This window comes from Pleurodeles waltl, chromosome 12 (assembly GCF_031143425.1).
Source record: "Pleurodeles waltl isolate 20211129_DDA chromosome 12, aPleWal1.hap1.20221129, whole genome shotgun sequence".
NCBI classification, from domain to species: domain Eukaryota; kingdom Metazoa; phylum Chordata; class Amphibia; order Caudata; family Salamandridae; genus Pleurodeles; species Pleurodeles waltl.
The window spans coordinates 324,706,083-324,723,064 of NC_090451.1; positions in this window are offsets into that span (position 1 = coordinate 324,706,083).

Genomic DNA, 16,982 nt, shown 5'->3' on the forward strand with positions numbered 1-16,982 from the left:
CACTGCTGTTTCAACTTGGCAAGATACACGTTTTCAAGGCCAAAACCTTTCTTTTAATACACATATGTTATCCCTAGGGATGGCCCTGGGCAGCCCAGAGGGCAGGGTGCAATGTATTTGAAAAGTTGTACATGTACTTTTGAGTTTAAGCTGCTTTTGATTCGGTCCCACACTTCAGGCTGCATTCTCGTCTTCATGATATAGACATCAGGGGCACTGAAGTGGCTGAAATCCTTCCTTAAAGATAGATACCAAGAGGTCTGGTTCCCACTTTTTCTTCAGGTAAGAGCAGTGTCTCGTGGGAGTGCCCCAGGGTTCGGCCCTTAGTCTATGTTCAACATTTAGATGACACCCTTGGAAACAATGGTCGAGTCTTTGGGGCCAAGATAATCTCCTACACTGATGACGCTCAGCCACTGTTTTCTTTCAAGAAAGGGCAAACAATTGACAAGATGCATTAAACCTGCCTATCAGCAGTATTCTAATGGATGGGTACTAACTAATCCACTCAAATGCAACACTATTAAGATAGACTTCCTTAGCTTTCGGCATAATTTCACTCTTAACCTGTCAGCTCACTGGCCAGGTGCCCCCCATCAAACATCCAAGCAGAGGCAGTGAAAAACTTGAGAGTCAATTTTGACAAACAGCTAACCCTACAAAATCAAATCAACATAGTAGTTTGTAGGTATTTTGGTCTGATGAGAACGGCTAAAAATATATCCTGCAGATCCTTTACTTGCCTGTGAGGATATCAGTTATCTTGGATGTACGGAGTGCTGAAACTTTTCAAACACTCACCCCAAGTCACAGATCTGGGTTAAATCCTTCTTTCTTTTGCTCACCATGCCACCCCTGTTTGGACCCACCCATATGCAAATCAGTCTTGACCTTGCACCCCATGAGAACAGTCCAGCCCGGACTGCCAGGCCAGGTCTTCTCTGGACCAGAAACAAGCATCCTGGGACCGGTTTCGGGGTGTCACCCCTCAGCAGCCAGGCTCCCAGGATGCTTGTTTCAGGTCCAGGGAGGACTTGGCCTGGCAGTTCGGCTCGACTATTTGAAAGGTGAGTGTTTGAAATGTTTCAGTACTCCGTCTATCATCCTTTTGTGTTGCTAACAGTTATCTTGGCCTTGATTGTGTACAGAAAGGACTGTGTCAATGACGTTTATGTGAGTCTCCCACAATACCTGCTACAGAAGCTACAAATCATCAAGAATGCTACGGTCCATCTGGTTCTCAAATTACCTAGGGAGTCCTCGATCCCATCTCACCAGAAGAACCTGCATTGGCTCCTTGTTAAGAAAAGGATCCTGTTTAAGAACCTGGTCCGTTTGCACAGAATTTTGAACCAGTCTGGACCTGAATAGTTGTCCACCAGGATTCAACACTATTCTCCCCTCAGAAGTCTGCCCTCTTCCCATGGCCATTTTGCTAAGGTTCCGAGGGTCAGGTTAGCAGAAACTGGAGGTAGATCCTCCTCCCTTCTGGGCCCTCAAGCCTGGAACAGCCGGCCTGAAGAATTACACCAATTACTCTTTAATTCAACTCTCCATGCCCTCTTACCACTTAGTACCGGGACACTCTTTGGAGTAGCTATGTAGTCTAGAAATCACGCTATTCATTCATTCATTCATTTTACATGTTCTGGTAGTGAAAAACTTGTACATTTGTTTTTCACTAGTGCAAGGCCTACCTCACCTATAGGATAACATTGGACTTCCCTTATTACATTTAATTCACTTTGATTTCCCGATGGGAACAGGTAACCAGTTCATGTTTGGTGTCTTTTGGATTGTAATGTAAAATCCTCTCTTATGGTGGAGTTGAAATGTTGATTAAAATTTTCAAAATACCACTTTTAGAAAGTTGGCATTTTCCTGCCTGAGTCGTTTAGTGCCTGCAGGCCCTCTCTGGGTTACATGACTGGGCATAGCTGACAGGTGGAATGTGTGTATTACTCTTAGATAGACACATAGAGTAGAGATCTTAGGTGTGCCTGGATGACTGTCACTGGCAGGATGGGAGAGCGAAGTTGGGCATAGCCTACTTACACTTGTATAGGCTGTGTCTTGCCTCCACTCAAAGAGCTGCATACCCCGTGTAGTTAGTCTGGAGCCAGGACAAGGGAAGCAGCAAAACTCAGCACTTCAATCAGAAACCTTTAGAAGCTTCTCCCACTTCAAAAATTACTCTTCAGGCACAAACTCCTCAGTACACCTTTGAACCTGTGGAGGCTATGACAAGAAAAAGGACTGCTGTGCTGCAAAAAAGTATTGCCGCTTTGCTGTGCTGTTGTCTTGCTGGACTATTGCCCTGCTAGACTGCTGCCTTGCTGGATTGCTGCCCTGCTGCCGCCCTGACTGAGTCAGAGGTATTGGACCTGCACATATACATATGGACTCCCAGAGTGACTCCCAGGGCTAATCTGCTGGCCTCCTATTCAGTGCCACAGGGACATAACAGGCTCCCAACCACCTGAACCAGCATCCAGCTGAAGCATACCCCTGGCCCCAAGTGGTGCCCCTCAGGTTCTGGACCCTTGGTATGGCCTCCGTGAAGCTGAATTGAAGTTGTTGAGCTCCATCAACTTGACCATTCCTGCTACAGCACTGAACCCTCTCGGAAGTGCCATTGTGAAGCTCCAACCTCACTGCCTGTGACAACAACAGGATTTTCAGGCTACCAAGATGACTGTCTGTGACGCCAGGCCTGCTCTTCCATCTGTGATGCTTCTCTCCTCTTCGCGACCCTCTCCACTGCGAACAGGTCTGAAAGGGTAACTTTTCAGCGAGGCGAACCTGGTCCCTGTATCCGACACGCGCTCCATTGCAGTTGGCCTGAACTTGTGACTTACTCCCAGTCTCACACGACTAATTAGCAATGAGTGGCAGATTGGGCTTTTTGGTGCTATTTTTACATACAAAATTAAAATTGCATATCTTGGATTCTACTGATTTGATTTTTGCCCTTTTGGTCTTGTTTTATTTATTAACATCTACTCCAGTTGTCTAATTTGGTGTGTGATCCTTTTTGTGTAGTATTTTCATTCTATTACTGTTTGAAGTGCTGCATATATTCTGTACACATTGCCTCTAAGTTAAGCCTGGCTGCTCTGTGCCAAGCTACCAGACGGTGGAGCACAGGTTACTTTGGGTTTGCTTGAGTAGGGTTTCATCCCATCTCAAGCAGTAACCAAATTTCTTACAGGAGCCATACCCCATGATGATATAAGTTGAATGTAGACTACACATGAATTAAACCTGAAAGGTGACCCTTCAGCAACTGATTGTTCAGTGATGTTGGACACGTTTTATTGTGTATTCTTGTAGTTGTTATTATATATACACACACTACAGTCTGGCATTCCGAGAGTCCCACAGCTTTCTAAACCAAAGACCTAAAGATAACTAATATTTTCATAAGCTGTCACTGAGAATTCAAATCCTCACTGTTCCATCATACAGAGGTCCACAAAGACAGATGTCATTCTAGAAACTATGATGTGAGAATCAATGTCAATAAAATCTGCACTGGCCTCAGTCAGAGACAGCACCACAACAGCCGCAACAGAGGTGAAATCAAGACAGGAGGACATAGCCACAACACTATCACTGCTTGATGCAACAGAAAGGAAGGTTGAAGCATTTGAGCCAAACATGAAGACATGAACAGAGCTTCTGATGTGGAAGAGGTATTATGAGAAGTGAGGGACTGAGGTAGGAGACCGGAATAAGACAGACATTGTGTGATTCATAGGGATCTCAGACAGGGAGGACAGTAGGCCATGATGCAATTTCTATCCTAATTTCACATAAAACTATTACAATATGAATTCTCACATCTGTTAGAATTTAAAGTGGTGCACAGAATTTACATGTAGTCACCTTGAAAGACCAGACAGACCTAGACCAATCATAGCATACTTTCTATGCTACCAACAAGCACAACAAGTTCTAATTCAAGTGAAAAACCATAATCAACCCCACCACTAAAAAGAAGACATTGAATATTTTGATTGCAACACACTTTCCCTCAATAAGCTATTCTCAAAAGATAAAAAGGTCTGGACTTGCGAACATGCGTTAAAAAATAGACATTATGTATGGTCTGCTAGAACCAGCCACAAAACTAATAACATTTGAAGGACAAAATAGTGAATTCTACAGACCAGAAGTGTGGAACATTATTTACACCCTATAGAGAAACCCACATTTTGATATGAGTACCGGAGGAGAAGACACAGCATCACAAAAGAGTAGTGCAATTTATGGCTATGAAATATCAGCTTCTTTTGGGGATTTGATATATTTGCCTGTTTCTGACAATTTACCTTCAGGTTTTGGAGTACAGAAAATATATATGATTTTTTCTAAAACAAACATGAGATATATTTAGTTTAAAATGCTAATAGCACGGTTGCACATTTTGACTTACATTCTACATGTTGTATTTTACTTTCTTTTATCTATAGACTTTTGCTTTGCAGGTCTGTTTGGTGTTTTTTCAGCACAATTATCTTTTGCTGCAGTTTGCTGAGGGAAAGAAACCTGTTAGTTCGTTATTTAGGAGTTTCTTAGTTTTAATATTTTTAGTCTTTCAAACCTTTACTTTTAATTTTTACTTTTGTGCTTTTGTTACAATATTTTCAAGGTGGTCTTTTTACATTTCGAGTAATTTTGCGCCCATATATGTATTTTCTTTTCTGTTTTCCATTTTTTTCTTCACATAGTGGATGGATCTGTAATTTGAAAAAATAAATATGTAGCACAGCTTTAATTATTTGATACCCTAACATAGTTGTATTGATTTTTCATTTTGTTCATTTTTATATCCTGTCAAACTTACATTTGTTGAAGTCTTTAGGTCTCGGATCTAGACACCGGGCATGTGCTGCCTCTAAGAGAGACATGTGGTATACTTTGTGGGCTTCTGCCCATCCATAAGCTTCTTATTTGCTGGCTCCATTGTTGCTCTTCTAATCTTTAGCCTCATTTGCATTGACATACATGAGTCATGCCTCTTCCTGTCTTCACCCCTCCCCTGAGAGAAGGGACCAATTACTACCTTTCATCCACTCCTTCCATTTCAGAAAGTGTTTATGGACTACTTTTTTTGTTTGTTTTTGGCACTTAACATGACTGCTAGTGTTATCAGCCGCTCTGTGCGCTGACTAGCATTTTATGCACATTTGCAATCTATAAAAGAATAGAGCTGCGCCCTCGTTGTGACCACTATCTTTAGTCTGCATGTTTACTTTGTCAACAGTTAGCAATAAAATGCTACTCAAAGATCATACCTTGCGGATGTAAATGTCACTCATTTCGAAAACATAGAAAAGTAACTCCTATGCATACTGAAACTTTGCAGCAATGCACGTAAGCCAAAGCAGCTTGAATTGGGGATATTGCGACAACTTCGTCTAGTCTTTTTAGTATTTTCACAACCTAGTAAGATGTCTTTCATGCAAGCCAGGAATTTTTATGAAACCACCACACACCCTGTTATCGGTGGTCACTCTCTGATGACGAGCTGATTGTAATTGGTGCCAAGGCCACTGATGGATACTGTAGTCGTGTGCGTACATCTGGCATGAGCATCATTATGGATGGAGAAGGTGTAGGAGGCTGGACTGGCTTGTAGTGAGTACCAAGGGGTACTTGCACCTTGCACCAGGCCCAGTTATCCCTTATTAGTGTATAGGGTGTCTAGCAGCATAGGCTGATAGATAATGGTAGCTTAGCAGAGCAGCTTAGGCTGAACTAGGAGACGAGTGAAGCTCCTACAGTACCACTTCGTGTCATATGCACAATATCATAAGAAAACACAATACACAGTTATACTAAAAATAAAGGTACTTTATTTTTATGACAATATGCCAAAGTATCTCAGAGTGTACCCTCAGTGAGAGGATAGGAAATATACACAAGATATATATACACAATACCAAAATATGCAGTAATAGTCTTAGAAAACAGTGCAAACAATGTATAGTTACAATAGGATGCAATGGGTACACATAGGGATAGGGGCAACACAAACCATATACTCCAAAAGTGGAATGCGAACCACGAATGGACCCCAAACCTATGTGACCTTGTAGAGGGTTGCTGGGACTATTAGAAAATAGTGAGGGTTATTAAAATAGCCCACCCCAAGACCCTGAAAAGTGAGTGCAAAGTGCACTAAAGTTCCCCAAAGGACAAAGAAGTTGTGATAGGGGAATACTGTAGGAAAGACACAAACCAGCAATGCAACAATGATGGATTTCCAGTCGAGGGTACCTGTGGAACAAGGGGACCAAGTCCAAAAGTCACAAGCAAGTCGGAGATGGGCAGATGCCCAGGAAATGCCAGCTGTGGGTGCAAAGAAGCTTCTACTGGACAGAAGAAGCTTAGGTTTCTGCAGGAACGACAAGGGCTAGACACTTCCCCTTTGGAGGACGGATCCACCACGCCGTGGAGAGTCGTGCAAAAGTATTTTCCCGCCGAAAGACCGCCAACAAGCCTTGCTAGCTGCAAATCGTGCGGAAAGCGTTTTTGGATGCTGCTGTGGCCCAGGAGGGACCAGGATATCGCAAATTGCGTCAGGAGAGAGAGGGGACGTCGAGCAAGACAAAGAGCCCTCTCAACAACAGGTAGCACCCGGAGAAGTGCCAGAAACAGGCACTATGAGGATGCGTGAAATGGTGCTCACCCGAAGTCGCACAAAGGAGTCCCATGTCGCCGGAGAACCACTTAGGAGGTCGTGCAATGCAGGTTAGATTGCCGTGGACCCAGGCTGGACTGTGCACAAAGGATTTCCGCCGGAAGTGCACGGAGGCCGGAGTAGCTGCAAACATCACGGTTTCTAACAATGCAGTCTGGCGGGGGGAGGCAAGGACTTACCTCCACCAAACTTGGACTGAAGAGTCACTGGACTGTGGGAGTCACTTGGACAGAGTTGCTGGATTCAAGGGACCTCGCTCGTCGTGCTGAGAGGAGACCCAAGGTACCGGTGATGCAGTTCTTTGGTGCCTGCGGTTGCAGGGGGACGATTCCGTTGACCCACAGGAGATTTCTTCAGGGCTTCTAGTGCAGAGAGGAGGCAGACTACCCCCACAGCATGCAGCACCAGGAAAACAGTCGAGAAGGCGGCAGGATCAGCGTTACAGAGTTGCAGTAGTCGTCTTTGCTACTATGTTGCAGTTTTGCAGGCTTCCAGCGCGGTCACCAGTCGATTCCTTGGCAGAAGGTGAAGAGAGTGATGCAGAGGAACTCGGATGAGCTCTTGCATTCGTTATCTAAGGAATCCCCCGAGACAGAGACCCTAAATAGCCAGAAAAGAGGGTTTGGCTACCTAGGAGAGAGGATAGGCTAGCAACACCTGAAGGAGCCTATCAGAAGGAGTCTCTGACGTCACCTGATGGCACTGGCCACTCAGAGCAGTCCAGTGTGCCAGCAGCACCTCTGTTTCCAAGATGGCAGAGGTCTGGAGCACACTGGAGGAGCTCTGGGCACCTCCCAGGGGAGGTACAGGTCAGGAGAGTGGTCACTCCCCTTTCCTTTGTCCAGTTTCGCGCCAGAGCAGGGCTAAGGGGTCCCTGAACCGGTGTAGACTGGCTTATGCAGAAATGGGCACCAAATGTGCCCATGAAAGCATTTCCAGAGGCTGGGGGAGGCTACTCCTCCCCTGCCTTCACACCATTTTCCAAAGGGAGAGGGTGTAACACCCTCTCTCAGAGGAAGTCCTTTGTTCTGCCATCCTGGGCCAGGCCTGGCTGGACCCCAGGAGGGCAGATGCCTGTCTGAGGGGTTGGCAGCAGCAGCAGCTGCAGTGAAACCCGGGAAAGGCAGTTTGGCAGTACCAGGGTCTGTGCTACAGACCACTGGGATCATGGGATTGTGCCAACTATGCCAGGATGGTATAGAGGGGGCAATTCCATGATCATAGACATATTACATGGCCATATTCGGAGTTACCATTGTGAAGCTACATATAGGTGGTGACCTATATGTAGTGCACGCGTGTAATGGTGTCCCCGCACTCACAAAGTCCGGGGAATTGGCCCTGAACAATGTGGGGGCACCTTGGCTAGTGCCAGGGTGCCCACAAACTAAGTAACTTAGCACCCAACCTTTACCAGGTAAAGGTTAGACATATAGGTGACTTATAAGTTACTTAAGTTCAGTGTAAAATGGCTGTGAAATAACGTGGACGTTATTTCACTCAGGCTGCAGTGGCAGGCCTGTGTAAGAATTGTCAGAGCTCCCTATGGGTGGCAAAAGAAATGCTGCAGCCCATAGGGATCTTCTGGAACCCCAATACCCTGGGTACCTCAGTACCATATACTAGGGAATTATAAGGGTGTTCCAGTAATCCAATGTAAATTGGTAAAATTGGTCACTAGCCTGTTAGTGACAATTTGAAAGAAATGAGAGAGCATAACCACTGAGGTTCTGGTTAGCAGAGCCTCAGTGAGACAGTTAGGCATCACACAGGGAACACATACCTATAGGTCACAAACTTATGAGCACTGGAGTCCTGACTAGCAGGGTCCCAGTGACACATAACAAACATACTGAAAACATAGGGTTTTCACTATGAGCACTGGGCCCTGGCTGGCAGGATCCCAGTGAGACAGTGAAAACACCCTGACATACACTCACAAACAGGCCTAAAGTGGGGGTAACAAGGCTAGAAAGAGGCTACTTTCTCACACAACCCCCCCCAAACGAAGGACAATAAGGCTAACCTTGGCCAGTTGAGACTTTATTGTCTAAGTGGTGATAAGTAGAGAGTAGCTCTGCAATAGACTGGTTACTCCCTTTATCATCCACTATACGGTTACCTCCCTGCGGGGATGTAAACCACCCTGTTTGAAGTTTTTTAGCTAAGCAACAATGTGAAGATGTATTTTCAGAGTTTCTATCAGTAAGTTTTAGTTTAGAGCAGTTGGAATTGCCCACTGAACCTATTTGTAGTGATGGAAATGCCAGACAGGGATGCTGTCTCAGAAAAGCCATAGCTGGGCAAAAACTTTGTCCATATGGCTGGAAGAGAGAACAGGGATTCTGTTTCTCTTGAGTTGGAGCAGGGCAGGGATGCTGTCCTATGAGCTCCACACTAGGGCAGGGATGCTGTCCTAAGTGTTGTGAGGCAGTGCAGGGTTTCTGCACTAAAGTTTCTCTGGGAGGGTTGGAGGGATGCTCCATGTTAACTAAAATGGTGCTCTTTTTGTCACCAATGTTAGTTATCCCATAGAGAGGTACTTGTACCTCAGGGAGTCCAGCTTTGCCAGCTGATGATTCCCTTGGAACAGGTGCCACCCCAGGAGAGGTTTCTCCCACCACAGGAATGGTATCCTGACTGGTAGGGCGGTTAGGGGATACTGTGATACCCTTTTTACCTGTTGATGGAGAGGGATCCTGAGTTTTCCGGCCTTCTCTCCTTTGCTTTTTCATTTCAGTAGAAATGAGAGGGAACAATTCCTCAGGGATGCCCAGCATGGCTGCATGGGCATAAAACTCTACATCAGCCCAACCTGAGGCCTCTAGGTCATTACCTAAGAGACAGTCTACAGGTAAGCTAGGTGATACCACCACCTGCTTAGGGCCAGTAACTCCACCCCAACTAAACTGAATTATAGCTAAGGGAAGACACTTAGTGGAGTTATGGACATCAATAATCTTATACTGTTGTCCAATGATGTGTTGATCAGGGTGCACTAGGTTTTCAGTCACCAAAGTGATACTGGCACCTGTGTCCCTGTAGGCCAAGGCCTCAACACCATTTATTGAAACTGTCTGCCTGTACATATCCATTGTAAGGGGACAAGCAGCCAGTGTGGCAAGGCCAATGCCACTAGGTGTGACAGAAACTGTCTTGGGAGTGACTACCCCAGTTTCTACTATGGACCCATAAGTGAACCCAACTACACCCTTAACTTGACTGTTGCCAGCAGTCCCACCACTAGTACCACTACTGCTAGGGGCACTAGAGCTTGATGTATTAGTGGTGGTAGGCTCAGGGGGTTTACCTGGAGAGGACTTATCCCCTGGCCTATGGCCTCTGTTTTTACACACAAAGCACCAAGGCTTTTTAAATTGTGTAGGTTGAGAAGAAGAGGAAGAATTTGTTTTATCCCCACCCCCTGAAGAGTGTTTAAGATTTGAAGTGGGATCTTTGGTTTTACCCTTATCCCCATGCTTATCTTGAGATTTTTCACCATCTTTCTTCTTATTGTTCTCTTTGTCACCCCCTGTATGAACTTTTCTGTTCACCCTTGTTCTGACCCATTTGTCTGCCTTCTTTCCCAATTCTTGGGGAGAGGTCAGATCAGAGTCTACCAGGTACTGGTGCAACAAATCAGACACACAATTATTAAGAATATGCTCTCTCAGGATCAAGTTATACAGGCTGTCATAATCAGTATCTTTACTGCCATGTAACCACCCCTCCAAGGCCTTCACTGAATGGTCAATGAAATCAACCCAGTCTTGTGAAGACTCCTTTTGGTCTCTCTGAACTTTATCCTGTATTGTTCAGTGGTTAAGCCATAACCATCCAGGAGTGCATTCTTAAGAACTTTGTAATCATTGGCTTCATTTTCTTTCACAGTAAGGAGCCTATCCCTACCTTTTCCACTAAATGATAGCCATAGGATAGCAGCCCACTGCCTTTGAGGGACATCCTGTACAGCACAGGCCCTCTCAAGTGCAGCAAACCACTTGTTAATGTCATCCCCCTCCTTATAAGGGGGAACTATCTTGTGCAGATTCCTGGAATCATGCTCTTTTGCAGGATGACTATGGGGAATACTGCTGCTGCCACCATGGGTTTCTAAACCCAGTTTCTGTCTCTCCTTCTCTACTTCTAAAGTCTGTCTATCCAAATCCAGCTGTTGCTTCTTGAGCTTCAGTCTGGTTTGTTCCACTCTCAATCTATTGAGCTCCCTTTCTACCAATCTGTCATCAGGGTGGGTGGGAGGGACATGTCTTGAAACAGAAGTATGATGAGAATGGACAGAAGGAGACCTGTCCCTTACAGAGGGCACCCTAACAGCTTGGCTAACAGAAACATAATTTCTACTGTGATGAGAATGAATGCTCTTGCTATGATGTGAGACAACACTATCTGTATGGTGTGACTCAACATCAGTACCAACTATGCTAGACTGTCTAGTAATGGGCAGGCTTGGAAGTTTCTTTCCTGAATCTTTTCCTGGGGGAGTCCCTGGATCAGATTGGGAACCATTAGCTACTTTTTCAACAGATGGGGCACTTTTAGCCTTATCTTGTTCTCTAAGCATGTTAAGTAACAATTCCAAGGAAGGATTCTTCCCTACACTCAAACCTCTTTCTACACAGAGACTCCTTGCTCCTTTCCAGCTAAGGTGGTCATATGCAAGTTTGGACAGATCAACATTTTGGCCTGTGCCAGACATTTTTAGAAAGAGTTAAAGTGATAGAAAAGGATAAAAAGTTTGTCAGAGCTTTTTAGAAAGACAGAGAAAAAAAACTTTTTAAACTTTTTAGAACTTTTTTAGTAAGTTAGAAGTACTTTTCAGCACTTAGAAAAGAGTGAAAAGAGGAAATGCAAAACTTTTTGGTTATGTGTATATACACTGAACTTGTTTTGTATATTTTTCTCTTATGAAAAGTACAATGACAAGAGTGGTAAGTAGTCTCAAAGCACTTATCCCACCGTTGCACAACCAATGTAGGAGGCTGGACTGGTTTGTAGTGAGTACCAAGGGGTACTTGCACCTTGCACCAGGCCCAATTATCCCTTATTGGTGTATAGGGTGTCTAGCAGCATAGGCTGATAGATAATGGTAGCTTAGCAGAGCAGCTTAGGCTGAACTAGGAGACGAGTGAAGCTCCTACAGTACCACTTCGTGTCATATGCACAATATCATAAGAAAACACAATACACAGTTATACTAAAAATAAAGGTACTTTATTTTTATGACAATATGCCAAAGTATCTCAGAGTGTACCCTCAGTGAGAGGATAGGAAATATACACAAGATATATATACACAATACCAAAATATGCAGTAATAGTCTTAGAAAACAGTGCAAACAATGTATAGTTACAATAGGATGCAATGGGGACACATAGGGATAGGGGCAACACAAACCATATACTCCAAAAGTGGAATGCGAACCACGAATGGACCCCAAACCTATGTGACCTTGTAGAGGGTCGCTGGGACTATTAGAAAATAGTGAGGGTTAGAAAAATAGCCCACCCCAAGACCTGAAAAGTGAGTGCAAAGTGCACTAAAGTTCCCCAAAGGACAAAGAAGTCGTTATAGGGGAATACTGCAGGAAAGACACAAACCAGCAATGCAACAACGATGGATTTCCAGTTGAGGGTACCTGTGGAACAAGGGGACCAAGTCCAAAAGTCACAAGCAAGTCGGAGATGGGCAGATGCCCAGGAAATGCCAGCTGTGGGTGCAAAGAAGCTTCTTCTGGACAGAAGAAGCTTAGGTTTCTGCAAGAACGACAAGGGCTAGAGACTTCCCCTTTGGAGGACGGATTCCGCTTGCCGTGGAGAGTCGTGCAGAAGTGTTTTCCTGCCGAAAGACTGCCAACAAGCCTTGCTAGCTGCAAATCATGCAGTAAGCGTTTTTGGATGCTGCTGTGGCCCAGGAGAGACCAGGATGTCGCAAATTGCGTCAGGAGAGAGAGAGGGGACGTCGAGCAAGACATGGAGCCCTCTCAGCAGCAGGTGGCACCCGGAGAAGTGCCAGAAACAGGCACTACGAGAATGCGTGAAATGGTGCTCACCCGAAGTCGCACAAAGGAGTCCCACGTCGCCGGAGAACAACTTAGGAGGTCATGCAATGCAGGTTAGAGTGCCGTAGACCCAGGCTGGACTGTGCACAAAGGATTTCCGCCGGAAGTGCACGGAGGCCGGAGTAGCTGCAAAAGTCGCAGTTTCCAACAATGCAATCTGGCGGGGGGAGGCAAGGACTTACCTCCACCAAACTTGGACTGAAGAGTCACTGGACTGTGGGAGTCACTTGGACAGAGTTGCTGGATTCAAGGGACCTCGCTCGTTGTGCTGAGAGGAGACCCAAGGTACCGGTGATGCAGTTCTTTGGTGCCTGCGGTTGCAGGGGGACGATTCCGTCGACCCACGGGAGATTTCTTCAGAGCTTCTAGTGCAGAGAGGAGGCAGACTACCCCCACAGCATGCACCACCAGGAAAACAGTCGAGAAGGCGGCAGGATCAGCGTTACAGAGTTGCAGTAGTCGTCTTTGCTACTATGTTGCAGTTTTGCAGGCTTCCACCGTGGTCAGCAGTCGATTCCTTGGCAGAAGGTGAAGAGAGAGATGCAGAGGAACTCGGATGAGCTCTTGCATTCGTTATCTAAAGAATCCCCCGAGACAGAGTCCCTAAATAGCCAGAAAAGAGGGTTTGGCTACCTAGGAGAGAGGATAGGCTAGCAACACCTGAAGGAGCCTATCAGAAGGAGTCTCTGACGTCACCTGATGACACTGGCCACTCAGATCAGTCCAGTGTGCCAGCAGCACCTCTGTTTCCAAGATGGCAGAGGTCTGGAGCACACTGGAGGAGCTCTGGGCACCTCCCAGGGGAGGTACAGGTCAGGGGAGTGGTCACTCCCCTTTCCTTTGTCCAGTTTCGCGCCAGAGCAGGGCTAAGGGGTCCCTGAACCGGTGTAGACTGGCTTATGCAGAAATGGTCACCAAATGTGCCCATGAAAGCATTTCCAGAGGCTTGGGGAGGCTACTCCTCCCCTGCCTTCACACCATTTTCCAAAGGGAGAGGTTGTAACACCCTCTCTCAGAGGAAGTCCTTTGTTCTGCCATCCTGGGCCAGGCCTGGCTGGACCCCAGGAGGGCAGATGCCTGTCTGAGGGGTTGGCAGCAGCAGCAGCTGCAGTGAAACCCCGGGAAAGGCAGTTTGGCAGTACCAGGGTCTGTGCTACAGACCACTGGGATCATGGGATTGTGCCAACTATGCCAGGATGGTATAGAGGGGGCAATTCCATGATCATAGACATATTACATGGCCATATTCGGAGTTACCATTGTGAAGCTACATATAGGTGGTGACCTATATGTAGTGCACGCGTGTAATGGTGTCCCCGCACTCACAAAGTCCGGGGAATTGGCCCTGAACAATGTGGGGGCACCTTGGCTAGTGCCAGGGTGCCCACACACTAAGTAACTTAGCACCCAACCTTTACCAGGTAAAGGTTAGACATATAGGTGACTTATAAGTTACTTAAGTGCAGTGTAAAATGGCTGTGAAATAACGTGGGCGTTATTTCACTCAGGCTGCAGTGGCAGGCCTGTGTAAGAATTGTCAGAGCTCCCTATGGGTGGCAAAAGAAATGCTGCAGCCCATAGGGATCTCCTGGAACCCCAATACCCTGGGTACCTCAGTACCATATACTAGGGAATTATAAGGGTGTTCCAGTAATCCAATGTAAATTGGTAAAATTGGTCACTAGCCTGTTAGTGACAATTTGAAAGAAATGAGAGAGCATAACCACTGAGGTTCTGGTTAGCAGAGCCTCAGTGAGACAGTTAGGCATCACACAGGGAACACATACCTATAGGTCACAAACTTATGAGCACTGGAGTCCTGACTAGCAGGGTCCCTGTGACACATAACAAACATACTGAAAACATAGGGTTTTCACTATGAGCACTGGGCCCTGGCTGGCAGGATCCCAGTGAGACAGTGAAAACACCCTGACATACACTCACAAACAGGCCTAAAGTGGGGGTAACAAGGCTAGAAAGAGGCTACTTTCTCACAGAAGGGACCACGCTATCTAGGTGAGGTGGAGGTAGGTAAATCAGCCTGTAGCCCCTACCTTGCCCCATTGTTGGTAATCTTACCTGAGTACACCTAAGTGCCCCCACCTGTGCTGTTTTCAGAGCACCTCACTGGAATTCTGCTATTACAGAGTTGCCCGATAATTCCTGAGTCGGCAGGAAGACTGTGTTCTTATAATCGTGTTTGTTAGGAAATCATTTTAATCAACTAAAGTTTTTTGGAAAATTTGTTGAATTTATATGAGCCAGGGCACGTCTGCTGAGATCCAGTGGGTTGGTAACATTTAAATGCTAGTGGATGACATGGGTGTTTAGGCACCCTGCTGCACTTGTCCCTGCCTGAAGATCTTATTGTATTAGGGTATCTCTATAACCCTACCCATAGGCAGACTTTTCTTCAGTTGACGTTTTCACTGGCTGCTCACCTATGCGGGTGTACCTTTAATTCCCTTGCCCTTGCATTCCTGCTCTCTGCTCCACTATGCCCTCCTGATTGCCAGGGCCTTATGTGAAGTCAGTCATTGTGAATATCGAACATAGCTGACAGCTTCTGTTAACTCCCACTAAAATATCTGTGCTTTGTTTGTGCTGGTCTATGCTCCTAAGTTTCCCCCTCAAATTTACCACTTCCCAATGACAGACACTTTTGTTGTATCGTTCATTTACAATGACAGCATCCTAGTTCTATGGTAGAACTGTGAGGTTTTAGTCTTTCCCCTACATTGATGCATCTCTGCTTCCCATGCCTACTGCCCCTCTTTTGTTTCTAGGCTATTATTGTTGACTGAGGAATTTCAATGTCTAGCTTTATCACTGGGTATGCATTGTGTCCATGTCTTTCCCTACGATGTCTATGCTCCCACTTTAGTTCTATCCAGCTCACAGCTGATTATGCTCTCCAATCACCAAGCATAGGTAGTAGGTCTCAGCAATCCAAAAGCTATAGGTGTTAGCAATGTTAATGCATTGTGTATATCAATAAGACCAGCCCAGCACCATACACAAATGCATTCACATTGCCAACCCCATAGCTCTTGTATTGCTGAGACCAATTGGCTGTGCCAATGTTTGATTTTTGCTGATTTCTAATCCAGTACATAGAAACTATCCTGCTGCAGTCTTTTTAAGAATATTTTTGTTGTGCATTTCTGCTGCTTTTTTTTACAGTTTTTTAATTGGAAAAGTGTTTCTATGTTTAACTGTTTCCAAGTTTAATTTGATAGGTTAATTGGAGACTAGTTTGAATATTTTTTGCACCATTTATGGTAAACATGATTTTGTGTTTTTGCTATGTATTTAATGTATACTGTCATTATTTGGATTTTTTTATGTGTGCATATGTTGACGTATATTGTTTGATTAGAATTATGTTGATTTTCTGGTGCTCAATATTTTGTTTATTGTAATTGTTATGTTTCCTTAATTTTAAAACGTAGGCGATATTTGTTATTCCTTTATTTTTTATTGCAATAGCGGTAGATTTTAGATATTTTCCGCAATACTTTTGTCTTTTTTATGACATTATTGATGTGTGTCAATAGTGTTGTTCCATATCTAGTGTCTTACAAGACATGGATCCCTCCCATTATTACCTTATGCAATATTTTAGAGGTGGGGATCACTGACTGCTTCTTAGTAGTACTGAAATTGGCATTTAGGGTCTGATTAACAGGTTGGCGGACAGGGTACTCTGTCACAAACATGACGGAGTACCCTGCCCGCCAATTCCTTGGTCTGCCAGCCTCATTTAGAGACAGACGGACCTTAACTATTCTGTCAACAAAATCCCATTGTTTCTGTTAAAGGAATGCATCCTCCAATAGAGTAGGAGCTTTTGAAGAAAAGACATTACACTACACACCCTATTTAGAGTGAAATATGTATTGTCTCTTTTTTCTGTCTTTCAAATCAAGAAAAAATCTGGCAGTAATGGACAGGAAAAAATAATGGCCCCTCACCCTGACGGAGGGTTTGGGGATGATTAGCTTTTTGATTTTCAGAAGCAAACTCCCGCTTGGGAGTTTGTTTCTAGAAAACAAAAACAAAAATGTTTGGAGGTCAGTAGTCAAAACTGATAGGGGCCATCCACAACAGCGGTTCCTTTAAATTTACAGAGATGGGCTGGCAGTCATCTTTAAATTTATTTAAAAGTAGTTCATCGTGTGGCAGAGGTAATGT